Raw genomic sequence first — 14821 nt, 5'->3', positions numbered from 1 at the left:
ATTTTAAGAGAAAGCAAAACTGTCTGGCCTTTCCAGATAAGAACTTAATTTTTTTCAAAAGAAGTTATCTGGTCATGTATTCGCCGTGGTTATGGCTTGATAAAGCCCAGCACAGAATGATCCAACAACATGCGGTCAAAATATTATTTACCTTTTCAATTATCAAAAGTAGTCCAATTTGAGCACAAAATCATTTCAATTTGCATTAATTAGCTGGAACTTATTAAAGGAGGGTTCCCATGTCATTTATTTTTGTCAATTCCTCCAGGGACTATTCCGTGGATCTTAGCTGGATCAGGAGGATCCAGGATTAGATTTTGTGGGTCAGCGATTTCCACAGGAGAGAAGTGGCCTAATTGTTAAAAATAAATAAATCAGGAACATCTTGTGGCTCCACATTAGCTGAATGATTCAAGTCTAATCTGGCGGACATTTGCTGAACTGTGTAGCTTGTACACATAGCTCCTCTAAAGTCTGGCCTGACTTTATCCAGTGATGTAAATCTGGCTGCGTACTATAATTAGGACAACTGTGAGAAAATCTAAAACATATGTGGTTAATGGAAGCACTCTTTCCATCATTCCTCTCGGAAATGTTCCACAGAATGTAACGACGATCAGTTTATAGCTCAGTTTACTTTTGATAACAGAATTGTAGTGCGTAAAGCAAAGCACATAACTTCTAGGCCCTAACATTTGAGTGGATTTGGAAACAAAAGAACCGAGGTCACATAGTGCATATTTGCTCACATACTGAAATTCCTACATCACTTTTTCCATGACCCAGTGTGGAGGGAGGGACCTCCAGCAGTTACTACTTTTATCAACCAATACAAAGTTCCTCTCTCAGCCCTGGCAAAGTTTCCCAGTGTGATTTTCTGCAGAAAAGAGGAGTCAAGATACTACTGCTACTGAAGAGTCACGGACAGCTTGTTCTTCTGTAACGTAGAGCTGAGGGAAGTGACTTTTCAGTGCAAGTCCCCATTTTCACATGAAGTGACTTTTATTTTATCATTTTGAATGCTGTAATGATTGAGTGTTGCTGTTCAGAGTATTTATGTATTATATATTCAGGATATTTATATGTTATATATTCAGAACATTTCCAAGTGTCAGTAAGTCTTTTTTGTAAGTGTACATTTCTTAACCAAAAAAAAGACCATCAAAAAGATTCTTAGCTATTGCAATGTTTTAGCTTTTCCAAACCAACTAGATTTCAGAATAACAGCAATTGCTATAGTTTCTTGGGGATAGGATAGAATAGAATAGAACTGCTGTGTCATGGAATGATTGGGAGATAGCTATTAAAATGTCCTCGCCCTGCACCTGCATTGGTTAAAATGCATTCTTACTTCCGAGTCAGAGGGCTGTGGGTTTAAGCACAAGACCCTCCTACAGGCTGGACTACTGCGGCCCTGCCAGAGCCTATGCATGGCATTTTGTATTCTTGCCCACCCCGCCACTGGAGAATTCACCGCATGATGCTGCCGGCGGGAAGGGTCAAAAGATCCCACCCTGAGCAGAGAACTGAGAGAATGCTGCACTCTCAGAGGCGCCATCTTTTGGATGAGAGATTAAAATGAGGCCCTGCCAGCCTCGCAGCTAGACTTAAAAGATTCCATTCAACTATTCAGAATGCAGCATGGGAGTTCTCCTGATGGCCTGGTCAAATTTTTATTGTTCAACTAATATAACTGGGGAAAAAAAAACAGATTATGTGTTCATTAATATGATTGTTAGTTGTGGGATTTTACTATGCATAAAATTGGTTGCTGTGTTTGCCCATGTAAATATACTTTAAAAGTATTCAGTTGTCTATGAAAGGCTGTATGTAAATAGATGTCATTTCTTTTTACAACCTGTTCTTTGCATAGGAAAAATAAACATTTTAGTAATCACCGGACTGTTGAATGCTGTGGAGAAGCTTTAACAACTTCAGGCCAATGTCGCTAATGTTATAGTCTAAACATATTCCAGCCAGTAAACAGAGAAGCAAAATACTGTCAACCTGAAATAAAGAGAGAGAACGCTGCAAATACTCTGCAGGTGAGGCAGCAGGCGTAAAAGGGGAAACAGAGTTAACATTTCAGATCAGTGGTCTTTCATCAGAGCTGGACTAATAAAAAAAATTCATTGGCTGGAACTTTCTGGCCATTCACGCCAGTGGGAATTTCTGGTCCCGCGCACAGTGAACGGTGATTTGGCTGAGTGCCAAATTCTCCACCCTCGCTTGCAGCGGCGGCAGAGCACGAACAGCAGGAAAATTACGGCCATTATTTATTTAACCTCGGCGGAGTTTGAATAGTCACGACTACAAAACCCACGTAATATTGCTCTTTATTATAACAAAACTTTAAAATATATTTTCTCGCCTTCTCCCTGTGGCCCTGAGATCCTCCTCCGTATTGCTTTCAGTAAGTGACAGGACACATAATCATGTCACACACAAATGTATCTCTCTATCGGGAAGGCAGAATTGCACACTTTAACACCGCAGCGTTGAATTGCTAAAGATGTACATTCTGAACTTAATTGATGAACAATTCCCTTTAGGGAAATTGACGATCTATTCAAAGATAATTGTTTCTCTCTCAAAGCCCTGGCTCCTCGTGAAGTCAGAAATAGCAATGTGAAATGACTGGCTTTGGCTTTGCAGCTTCCTTTTAAAAGAGTATTTTGCAGGCCCAACAATGCGTCTCATTTGACATGTGATGGACTCAAAACTTCTATATATGTACATGGAGAAGGAGCTGGCCATTGCTTGGCACCTTAACATGCTCGGAAGCAAATGATATGAACTGAAGGCACTTTATGGCATAATGCATTGGAGCATTATGGCAGCAAAGAATTACCTTATATTTAAAAACTATTTTGAACAAACTTTCAATGGTACAAGTGGCACATTTTTATCTACATGTTATTTGGAGAGTTACGCCTGTTGATTTTTTTTTGTGTGCCCTGTCATGTTTTGTAAACCTGCCAGGTTAAAAAAAAGAATAAGACCTGAAAATGGGTGTGGGGATCGCTTTGTACAATTAACCCATGTTTGTTCAGTGTGATGCAGGCTGCACGCAAACTTCATGCAACCTGCTGCTTGCAGTGATAGTGGGATTTTACTATACATAAAATTGTGATAGCAGCCAAGGGCTAAGCACACCACTGAGTGAATCAGCAGGAAGCCTTGGTTTGCCTGCACGATTTAAAGGCAGTCTGCACTTCTCAAAGTGAGGAGCATTCAGACTGGGATTGGTCACCGAGGAGACTTTGAGCAAAGAGTTGAGTGGATGAAGGGACCGACTGTATTGTAGCAAAATTTTCCTACAATAGAAAGTTAGATAGGAAAAGAAGCTGTGAGGAGGATACAAAATGTGTGCAAGGCAATATAAATAGGTTAAGTGAATAGGCAAAAGTTTGGTAGATGGTGAGGAAATGTAAACTTGTCTACTTTGTCAGGAAGAATAGAAAAGCCAATTATTTAAATGTACCAAGACTATAGAATGCTGTGGCACTGAGACCTGCGTGATCTTGTACATGAAGCACAAAATGTCAATAGTCATTAAGAAAGCAAACAAATGTTGGCTTTTATTGCAAGGGGCTAGAGTTTAAAAGTAGCCTTTGCAACAACTGTACAGGGCATTCATGAGATTGCACCGAGAGTACTGTGTGCAGTTTTGGTCACCTTACTTAAGAAGGTATTTACTTGTATTGGAGGCAGTTCAGAGAAGATTCACTTGGTTGGCTCATGGGATGAAGGAGTTGTCTTATGAGGAAAGATTGAGCAGGTTGGACCGATACCCACTGGAGTTGGAAGAATGGGATGCTATCTTCCTGACTGGAGCATAATGCTGAATTTTTTAAACATCATGCCTTTCTCCATTCAGATACCTAGAGTTAAGCACTTGTGAGAAAGTGTGACTGCAAGAAGAGCAAGACACTGATGATGAAGAGAATCATTTGATCTCACACCAGCTCAGATACTGGTACTCAATGAACTTTATAGAGGGTTGAATAGAGGCAGGATTTGCATGACTCAGCAGAAATGAGCGATCTGCCCCCAGGCAGGGAAAGGATAGCACAGGTGCCTGCTCCACAGACAGTGAGATCACACATTGGGTAGAATTCTTCCATCCTGCCCGTGACAGTTTTCGTGGTGGGTGGGAGCGGAGAATCTAGCGGGAACCGAAAGGTTGGAAATCACCAGTGTAAAATCACATTGCAATTCTCCCAGTAGTGAGTTAGTGGCAACTCGGTCGTCCCTCTGGCTGATGGGCGAATTCTACTTGCATTCATTTGCATCTCATGAATACTCATTTAAATAGCTGCCTGTTGGCGTCCCATTAGGCCTTTCAATCTTGTAGCACAGCAACGGGGAGTTGTGTCGGTCTGAATCCTGAAATTTAGACTGCCCTCAGTTTGCCAGAGACTTCAAAGTAAGTGCAACAAAGGCTACCTGCCATGGTGCAGGTCCTGATCACTGATGTGCTGTGCACCACTCTGCTAGGACAGACTGGTTCTTGCCCTCCATCTCCGTACTGAGCTTGTCTTCATGGACAGCACTGTGCTGCTGGAACCATGGACCCTCCTGTATCACTGATTCCACAAAAAACAGCCTCAAGGGCCCTGGAAGTTAAAGCTGGTGCTGCCTTCTTCGTGAGGCTGGTATCCTTCTCCCTCTGGGTTGCTGACCTCCTGCACAGTCTGGTAAAGCCAGGTGGGCTGGCGAGAGTGAAATGAGCGTGCTGGACTGCTGTTTAAATATAGTGTCTGGACATTTGAACCCGCTAATTTACAGCAGGTGGATGAATGGCCCTCTGGGAGATTCAGAGAGGGACTCGCCTACGCATGATTTCTGAGGTTCCAGGCACAGAATCTGGTGTAGAATCCCGTCATTCTGGTCAATGGGGCTGCCCAACACCACACACAGAGAATTCTGTCATTTCTGCTGCAGCAGCCTTGGCCTTCGATGGAAAAATAGACATTTTTTAGGGTGGTACCCCTAAAGGCTGAGGGGTACCACCCTCCTGTCACAGTTCCAGGGACCTGGGTTTGATTGCCAACTTGAGTCACTGTCTGTTCTCCCCTTGTCTGCATGGGTTTCCTCTGGATGCTCTGGTTTTCTCCCACAGTCCAAAAGACATGCTGGTTAAGTGCATCAGCCATGCTAATTTCTCCCTCAGTGTACCTGACTAGACGCTGGAGCATGGCAACTCGCTGATTACGGTGGCACGGTAGCACAGTGGTTAACACTGCTGCTTCACAGCTCCAGGGACGTGGGTTCAATTCCTGACTTGGGTCACTGTCTGTGTGGAGTTTGCACATTCTCCCCGAGCCTGCGTGGGTTTCCTCTGGGTGCTCTGGTTTCATCCCACAGTCGAAAGATGTGCCGGTTAGGTTGATTGGCCATTGCCTTAGTGTTCTGAGATGTGTAGGTTAGAGGGATTAGCAGGTAAAAAATGTAGGGATGTCGGGGTAGGGAATGGGTGGGATTGTGGTCGGTGCAGACTCGATGGGCCGAAGGGCCTCTTTCTGCACTGTAGGGTTTCTATGATTTCTATGATTTTCACAGTTGGGGGAGTTGGGAGGAGGCAAGAAGGAGAGCTGGAAAGCAAAGCGGAAAAATGGAGGTGGGAAAGAACAATGGTAAAATGGATGAATAGAATGAAACAAAATGGAATATAATCAATGGAACTGGGATTGGGCTGAATTTGCAGCTTCCAATGCGGTCTACTCTACATCGAGGAGACCAAACATAGATAGGGTGCCCACTTTGCTGAACACTGTCGGTCAGTCCACAAGCAGGACCTATCGCTTGCCGCTTCAATACACCATCCTGCTCTTCTGTCCACATGTCCATCCTTGGCCTTTTGGACTGTCCTGGCGAACTCCACACAAACTGGAGGAACAGCACCTCAGCTTTACAGCCTTCCAGACACGAACCCCGTCCCCACCTTCGCCCCATTTCTATTGATTTTATTTCATTTTGTTTCATCCATTTTATCATCTTTCTTTTTCACCTCCATTTTTCCACCTTACATTCCAGCTCTCCTCCTTGCTACCTCTGCCCTGCCCCCCCACCGCCTTCCCCCAACACCCACACCCCTCAGGGCAACTGTCATATTCCTCTGGCAGTCCTTTAACAATCTTTGTTCTGCCACTCTCACACTTAATGGACACTTATAGCACCTTCTCAGCCTTCTGAATCCTTATTTGCATTCCCTTTGTCCCATTTCACCTCCCCGACCCCCACAGTATAAATTCCTGTTGATTTTCTTTGCTCTTAGCTCTGACGAAGGGTCATCCAGCCTCGAAACGTTAGTTCTATTCTCTCTGCACAAATCCTGTCAGACCTGCTGAGATTTTTCAGCATTTTCTGTTTTTGTTTCAGATTCCAGCATCTGCAGTATTTTACTTTCATCTTATGACCATTTGAAGAGTGTTTTAAGGCTGGGGAATAGCATTCCACTGGTCTTGCATCTGTCTTTGTAAACTCTTTTAAAAAATATTATTAATTCAACCCAAAGTAATTGAATATTTATTAATGTTAAAATGTTCTGACTCTACATCACCATACAGGAATGGTGCATTGTTCCAATTTCATCGTAGTGTTGCAGCTCACAATGAACTCCTAAATCTATGTAATTTTGAATTCCCTTATCAAACGTTCCCATGAAGTTTGGTAGAAATTCGACGTTAGAAACTGTGATAATAGATTTCCAGACTGCTTAATCAATGGAACTTCTACGCTGCTGCTATTTTTGTGTTCGTTGAAAGCCAGTGGCTGAAAGATATGAAAATGTAAGATAAGATAATATGTTAGAATAAAAATACAGTTACAATACAATCAGCAGTTATGTAGGATTTCCCACATTGTATACAGAGTGTATTTTGCAAACATTCTGGCAGGAGCTCTTGTGACATTTTGACCTACCTCTGCATGACTCCTGCTAAACTATCTCTCAGTACAATGGCTTATCGAACAATCAGATCCTAATTTCTCCCCATCAAAATGTTCACCACTACACACAGTGATGATTTACACGGCAGCTGGAACATTACGCCATCAGTCAGGATCTCCCAGTTTTGTTTTAATATCTGAGGCAGCAACAGCTGAATTGGTGGGTCAGATATTTTGCTGCACTTTAACCAGGTTTGGGCTACTGGGCTTTAAGTGGCTGTGACAGAGTGGCCATCTTAAAATATTAAACCTCAGGTGATCACTTATTTCAAGGGTTCGGGAGTTAGTGGGAGAAAGGTTCCAAAGCTCTCTGTCCATTTTTTTTATAAGCTATAAGTAGCCTTGGAGGCTCGCAAAGATGCCAATGCCTTAAGTGTGTAATTCTGGTTTGAATGTGATTGGGCCATATTGGATTATGCGTTCGCGTTCACGCCCACAGTGAGCATTCAACAGAATTACACAGAGAAGGAAGATCATGAGGTAACTTAGTATGCAATGCTGCTTTAATGCAAGCGTTGCTATTTTGGAACTCAGTTCTTTAGTTACTGATGTCTCTTAAGCACACAGAACATGTGTTAAGTAGCAGGGAGGGCTCCGTCACCCATTAATGCTATTTAACACAATCATCAACCACTGTTTTAGGTTAGTTTCTGGCTATTTCTACTGCTCCCATTGCCCTAATGTTTGGCGCTTTCTTCTTTCCAATTGCAAAGTTCTACAGGGAATGTTGTCACAGTTGCTGGTGGACTTGGTCATGAATTCTACACCTTTGCAGAAACCAGTCACTCCTGTGTGTTTACTCCACGAAATACAGCATGAGAGGTAGAATGGGCAGAGTGCATGGAGAGCAAGACAAGCTTGGAGGAGAACTGCGAGGCTGTCAGAAACAACATTCAGGTGCTCCAAGAGCAATTCTCCAACTTGAACCTCAGTGAGGAACAATGTGTGAGATGTCCATGCTTCAGTAAAGGATGACCTCTCTGAAATCTGCCACCTGCCACATCAGAGAAGGTCAAAATAACTGAAGTGAAGGTCAGTGTGACCAAAAACACTTCTGTATCAGGCTGTCTGTGCTGAAACATCTTACAGTTTGTTATCTACTGTTATGTAACGGAAGTCACCTGAGGTTCCGTCATCCAAGAGTGACGATAATACTTCGTTCTGTATTGCCAGAGAGCAGATGATGGATCGAGTGTGTGAATTGCAGGCTTCCCTATTGTCCAGGCTGCCATAGGACGCTTGTCACTGCACAAGCACCGCACTGTTCTATACTGCAATCAAGAAGGATTCCACTCTGTTTATCTCCAGCTGGTATGTGGCTATAAGCAAAAAATCAAGCTGTATTGCTCAATAGCCTGGCAACTACCACGATGCCTTTATTCTGCAATGGTCCGGTCTGTACATTTGATCCACTACAACAAAGCAGAAAGTAGCTGCTGAGTGACAGAGTCAGTGTGCTGATGACGTGGTCCATAACACACGCACTTGGGCAATATGCATAAAATGAAAGCCATGCTACTTTGTGTAGAGTAAATATTTGGCATCCTGAAAGAACATTTCCACAGCTTGGATCTTCCCTGGTTTACTTTTATACTCAGCAGAATAAGTATCAAAGCTTGTGGTGGTTTGCTGCACAATCTAGCCCTTGTCCACCTTCCGTGGATAGGTTTATGGACGAGAAGGGATTGGTTTAGGTTAGTGGGTCATTGTTTTGTAACTGGTCGGTGCAACATCGTGGGCCGAAGGGCCTGTTCTGCGCTGTAATGTTCTATGTTCTATGTTTGTCACCAACTGCACAGCAAGTGGAAAGGGAAGGTTGAGGCCATCTGGAAGGCCCCTTGCTGGCTGGGCTGCCTGTCAACAACTCATCCGACTGTGATACCAATGGACGCAAACATAGGGCGGGATTTTCCGATCCTGCTGAAGGTGATGTCTTTCCCCAGCAGCAGGATGGGTAAACCATATAAAATGCCATAGACATCAGCAGGACTAGAAGATCCCATCTGCAGCCAGTGGCAAGCTGATGCTGTCTTCGGAAAACAAACGATGGGGGTGAAGGTGGGAGGTTGCCCATAATACCCTGTTAACCAACAATCCTCAAAATAAAATTCCAAACCAATCTATCATGCCATGTTCCTTTCAAATGTCAACTAATCACCCTTGTGTTGTCCCTTAGCGTCCGTCTTCCACTTATTTTTGCCAGTCTTCATGATCCCAACTTTGTTACCCAGTGGCTGTAGTATGGTCAGTAAAAGGCTGTTGGCGTTCAGTGCAGGAGACGGTAGGTGATCTTGGAGGGTGAGCTCAAGCTTCTCTGGATTTAGAAGTTCTGCCTTCAGAATGCAACATCCGGGACCCGGGTGCCCGCAATCCGGGCTGGTTTACTGATGGGTACCTGCAGGGGCATTGACAGAGGTTTCTAGTGGTGAGAGGAATGTGTCCAGATGACAATAGGCTCATACCACAGTCACTCCCTCAGGATATCACCTGAGCAATTTTCATGAGAGCCGGTGTGATTTCCTGCAAGCCCCTTTGAAGACTAATAACTGCGGCCATGATGACACAAGCTTTAGCCACTACAGCACCCAGACATTGAGTACCTTCTGTTCATGCTGCAATGGAAGCTGAGACATTGGCTATCAGAAGCTGCAGAATGGTTAGGTCCGCTTATGGAGTTGGCCACCACTTCCAAGCCAGAAATGATGGGATCCAAACTTTGCAAAGCCCTCCACAGATTTGGTTCTGGACTCCTCCATGTTGCCTGGCAGAATTGCCAATGCACTAAGTATTCCACTGTGCATACTTGTCAGCCTTGCTTGGCCACCCTATTCCATCTATATCTTGATTTCCCTGCAGCAGAACTTTTGTACAACATTGCCTTCTGGGAGGCTGGAGCTACCCCTGCTCTCTGACCTAGCTGCAGGCCATTTGTGTCTCAGGACTCACCACATCCTGCTGGTCTCATCCTGAAGCTATGCTCTAAAGGGCACACAGTGTCAGTAACTGAGCTAGTGGCTGCAAATGTGAGAGCACATGATGTCGTCTTCCTTTTCCACCATCACCTGGCCTAGTTATGCTTCTGAAGAGAGGGAAAGGCATAGGGAAAGGTTGTAGTGAGAGGAAAGCACGATTTGCCTATTTCCTGCATCTGCAACTTGTAAATTAGAAGTGAATATTGGGTGAGGTGAAAGTGGGATGTGATAAAGTTTTTAACCTTATTTATTAGTGTCACAAGCAGGCTTACATTAATGCAGCAATGAAGTTACTGTGAAAATCCCCTTGTCTCTGGTGCCTGTTTGGGGACGCGGAGGGAGAATTTAGCATGGCCACTGCACTTAACCAGCACATCTTTTGGACTGTGGGAGGAAACTGGAGCACCTGGAGGAAACCCACGCAGCTCAGTTACTGAGACTGTGTGCCTTTAGGGATTCTAGGATCGATTATACTGCCTGCAAGCTGCAGGTGGCACATCTCTGTGTTTCTGGGAAGCTGGAATTCAACCAGTGCCCACATTAAGGCAGTTAGTCAGTCAGGCTTATTGTTCAGGTGAAGAATGGGATGCCAGGCTAGTCACAGAAAAGCAGCACGTCGCAATCTGTACAATGCGTGCCACAAAATTGGAATCATGACTTGCAGTGATTCCTGTCATTATCTGGATAACTGGTGTATGTTACACCATGATACACAGCAAGAGTACTGGATGGGAATTGCTGCTTCCTGCGCTCTGGTGCTGTTATGAAATTCCCCTCTCTGTGATTTTAACTGAAGTGCAACTGACTCAAAATAAATGGGTTATCAAAGCAACTAAAATAGTCAAGAAATGATCTTTGTTCACGTGCTATCCCCGACAGTAATTTCTACTTTTCTGTTCCAAAAAGAAGTAGAAAGAATTGGTTTAGTGTCGAGGTTTTGTGTCCTCTAGATCTCTTTGATCTTACCCTAATTATATTTTATAAATAAGTTTTCTGGTTAAGTAATAAGTCAAGTTCACACTAATGAATATGCAGAATTCCCCCTTGGCTTGTACATCCCTTTCTTTCAGCTTTCAACTGTAAAGGAAGACCTGGGTAAAGCAAAAGAAAAAGATTTAGAAGAAGATAGATCTCTGAATTAACCCTTGATGCTGCAAATAAAGGATTATTATAATCTCTGTATAAAGTTCTTTCTCTTCCTTTAACTCAAATCGCAATTAAAAGAATGACACACATGATTCTATCGAATGGTGCTGCCAGAAACTTTGACTTAAAGTTTATTTATTAGGGCCACAAGTAGCCTTACATTAACACTACAATGAAGTTACTGTGAAACTCCCTTATTTGCCGCACTCTGGCACCTGTTTGGGTACATAGAGGGAGAATTTCGCATGGCCAACGCACCCAACTGGCATGCCATTCGGACTGCGGGAGGAAACTGGACCATCCAAAGGAAACCTACACAGACACAGGGACAACGTGCAGACTCAACACAGAAAGTGACCAAACTGGGAATCAAACGCAGGTCCTGTGAGGCAGCAGTGCTAACCACAGTGCCACCATGCCACCCTTAACTTGGCTCTTATTTCAATAGATGCTGGTGTGTTTTTCTGCTGTGTGCTTTTTAATCAGCATTTTCTCTTAAAAATTATGAATTGCTTGTACGACCCCGTTCGAAAGAATTCACCGGAGCATATTTGTTAAATATTGTGAAGGAAAGGCTGATTTAAATGTAAGAAGAGGAAATGAACAAAAACTGACATTTTATATTATGCTGGTGATGCATCCTGGAGCAGGCACGATGTGCGATATGAGTCCCATTAGTCTGCACAGCAAGCAATCATCTCAGGTACATGGAGAACCAGGTTGCATTGTAGGTGGTATCCAGAGGAAGCGAGCCAAACTATGGCTCGCATTGAATCAGAACAAAAAAATTGCTTTTTTAACAAGATAAGATAAACATAATGACATCTGACAAAAATCTTGAGATGGATATCAATTTAAAAGGACATGCTGTGCATTTAATTATTAAAATTCTTAAATAATCATATGATGGGGAGAATAGGGTGGACAAGTCCATTTCTGATTAACATTCAACATAATTATTAATCCATTTCAGTCTCATTTTTCTGATTTACGCGAGATATTCTCTCTTCCACCTTTTTCCATCGGGAAAAGAATACAAAAGTCTGAGGTCACGTACCAACTGACTTAAGAACAGTTTCTTCCCTGCTGCCATCGGACTTTTGAATGGCCTTACCTCACATTAAGTTGATATTTCTCTACACCCTAGCTATGACTTTAATACTACATTCTGCACGCTTTCCTTTCCTTCCCTATTCAGTATGCTTTGTCTACTGTGCAAGAAACAATACTTTTCACTGTATACTAATACACGTGACAATAATAGATCAAATCAAATCGAAATATAATTATGTTATTTGCTTACTAATGTTTCAACTGTGAACAATTTTGTCCAACATGAGACAGAAAATTGTCAGTGAATGTGTTGTAACGCAGTTGGGTGATGTGCCTGTCCTGATTGAATAGGTGACAATGGCCAGAAATTTACCAGCATGCCAGCCCCGATTCCGGGGGCAGGCTCAGCTTGGAGAACGGCATTCTTCATTAGCCTTGGGTGGGATCTTGCGAAACTTGGGCAGACATGCATGTAAAATTCCGTCCAATGTGTGCAAATTGAGTAGGTGTGAGGCTTGTACCGGGCTAATTGTGTGTGAGTGAGGTGAATCTGTAAATGTCAGGTATGAATCACAGTTGATGAAGTTTGTTAGTTGGTGAGAGATGAGGCTGTGGTGAACTGAAAAGTGTTTGAGGCTGATGCCACAGTTGGTAGAGTGTGGTTTTTGAAGATTAATTCACTAAATTGATCACTCCTGCAAAGTCATTGAACTTTTCTCAACTCTGCATCCAGGCCTTTGGGCTACATTTGCCAATTGGCTACAATGGCTGCCTGGACCCACTGTTTTCTCTGCAATTGTATGGAGGGTGTCCTGCCCCCTCTGGATAGAGGACCTCTCTCCTCCTATCCACTTCCTAGAACAAGGCCTCCAGTGCTATGACAGGGAATCTTGGAGACCACAACAAGCCACATTATACCACCTCTTTGCTTTCAGCATTTCCAACTGTCCTCCGGAGTAGGGGATTAACAGGAGGCGTGAGATTGATGACCCAATCAAAGAGCAATCAAAGACCCAAACAAAGAGCAGAATTCCAGAGGTGAGATGAGAGTGACTGCCTTTGACATGTAGGCAGCATTTGGCTGAGTGTGGCATCAAAGAGCCCTAGCAAAACTTGAATCAATGGGAATCAAAGGGAAAACTCGCTACTGGTTTGTGTCAAAACTGCACAAAGAAAGATGGATGTTGTTGTTGCAGATCAATCATCTCAGCTCCTGGATTTCACTGCAGGACTTCCCTCAGCCAAATATTGTCAGTTGCTCCAGTAATGATCTTCCCTCTGTCATAAGGTTAGAAGTGGGGATGATTGCTGATGATTGCACAATGCTCAGAGCTCTTCACGACTCCTCAGATACTGAAGCAGTCCATGTTCAAATACAGCAAGACCTGAACAATATCTAGGCTTGGGTTGACAAGTGGCAAGTAACTTTTGTACCACAAAAGTGTCATGCACTGACAATCTCCAGGAGGAGAGAATCTAACCATCGCCCCATGACATTCAATGGTATTATCATCTCTGAATTCCCCACTATTAACATCCTGGTGGATACCATGGACCAGAAACTGAACAGGACTAACCATATAAATACTGTGGCTTCAACAGCAGGTCAGAAGCTAAGTGTCCTATGGTGAACAATTCACCTCCTAACTCCCCTACGCATGTCTACCATCTGTAAGGCACAAGTCAGAAGTGAGATGGAAAACTCTCCATCTGCCTGAATAAATACAGCTCCAACAACACTCAAGAAATTTGACGCTATCCAGTAGAAAGCAACTTGCTTGATCGGCACCTCATCCACAAACATTCACTCCTTCCAACACAGTGACAGATTTGTGTGCTATCTATAAGATGCACTGCCCAAAACTCATCAAGGTTCCTCAGACAGGACCTTCCAAACGCATGACTACTACCATCTAGAAAGGCAAGAGCAGCAGATACATGGGAACGCCACTGCATGGAAGCTCCCCTCCAAGCCACTCACCATCCTGACTTGGAAACATATCACCCACCGTTGCTTCACTGTTGCTGGGTCGAAATGCTGGAACTTCCTCTATTACAGCACTGTGGATGTACCTACAGCACATGGATTGCAGCGGTTCAAGAAGGCAGCTAATGATTACCTTCTCAATGGCAATTATGGATGGGTAATATATGCAACAACTAATCATCCATGTCTGAATTAAAAAAATACAACAATTAGATGGTGACCCATACAAGATGTTCTTTCTCACTCTGGACTCTCTTTTGCTCCTATTATTGGTTTATAGAGGGAATCTTTCCAACAACCAAAATGAACCTCATCTGCTGGATGTAATATCAAAAATAAGGATTGAGGTGAGTATGATCTTCCAATCATTCAATGCAACCAATGCCTTTTTCTAATATGCACTGTAGGTGAGGCAAGCTCAGTAGCAGAGAGTTGGAAAATGACCACAAATCTTTGAAATGTTTTTCAAATGAAGGAAATGTTTGGATGAGACTGGGCTTACTAAATCCATTTATACAAAATAATTCCTTGTTAAGTTTGAATTTATGACCATCAATAATGCTGCCTCAACTTTACTTTTCCTGTGTTTGAACAAGTTCTTCTCCATTATGAATGGCAACTTATTTTTAGGTTGAAACCCAGCTTGTAAACACCTTTCCAAAAACACATCATTTTTCAAATCTTATCCAGTATTGTTAACATAGACACA

Source organism: Carcharhinus amblyrhynchos, chromosome 17, assembly GCF_965287045.1.
Source record: "Carcharhinus amblyrhynchos chromosome 17, sCarAmb.v2.hapA, whole genome shotgun sequence".
In the NCBI taxonomy this organism is placed as follows: domain Eukaryota; kingdom Metazoa; phylum Chordata; class Chondrichthyes; order Carcharhiniformes; family Carcharhinidae; genus Carcharhinus; species Carcharhinus amblyrhynchos.
Note: the sequence above shows the minus strand (reverse complement) of the source record.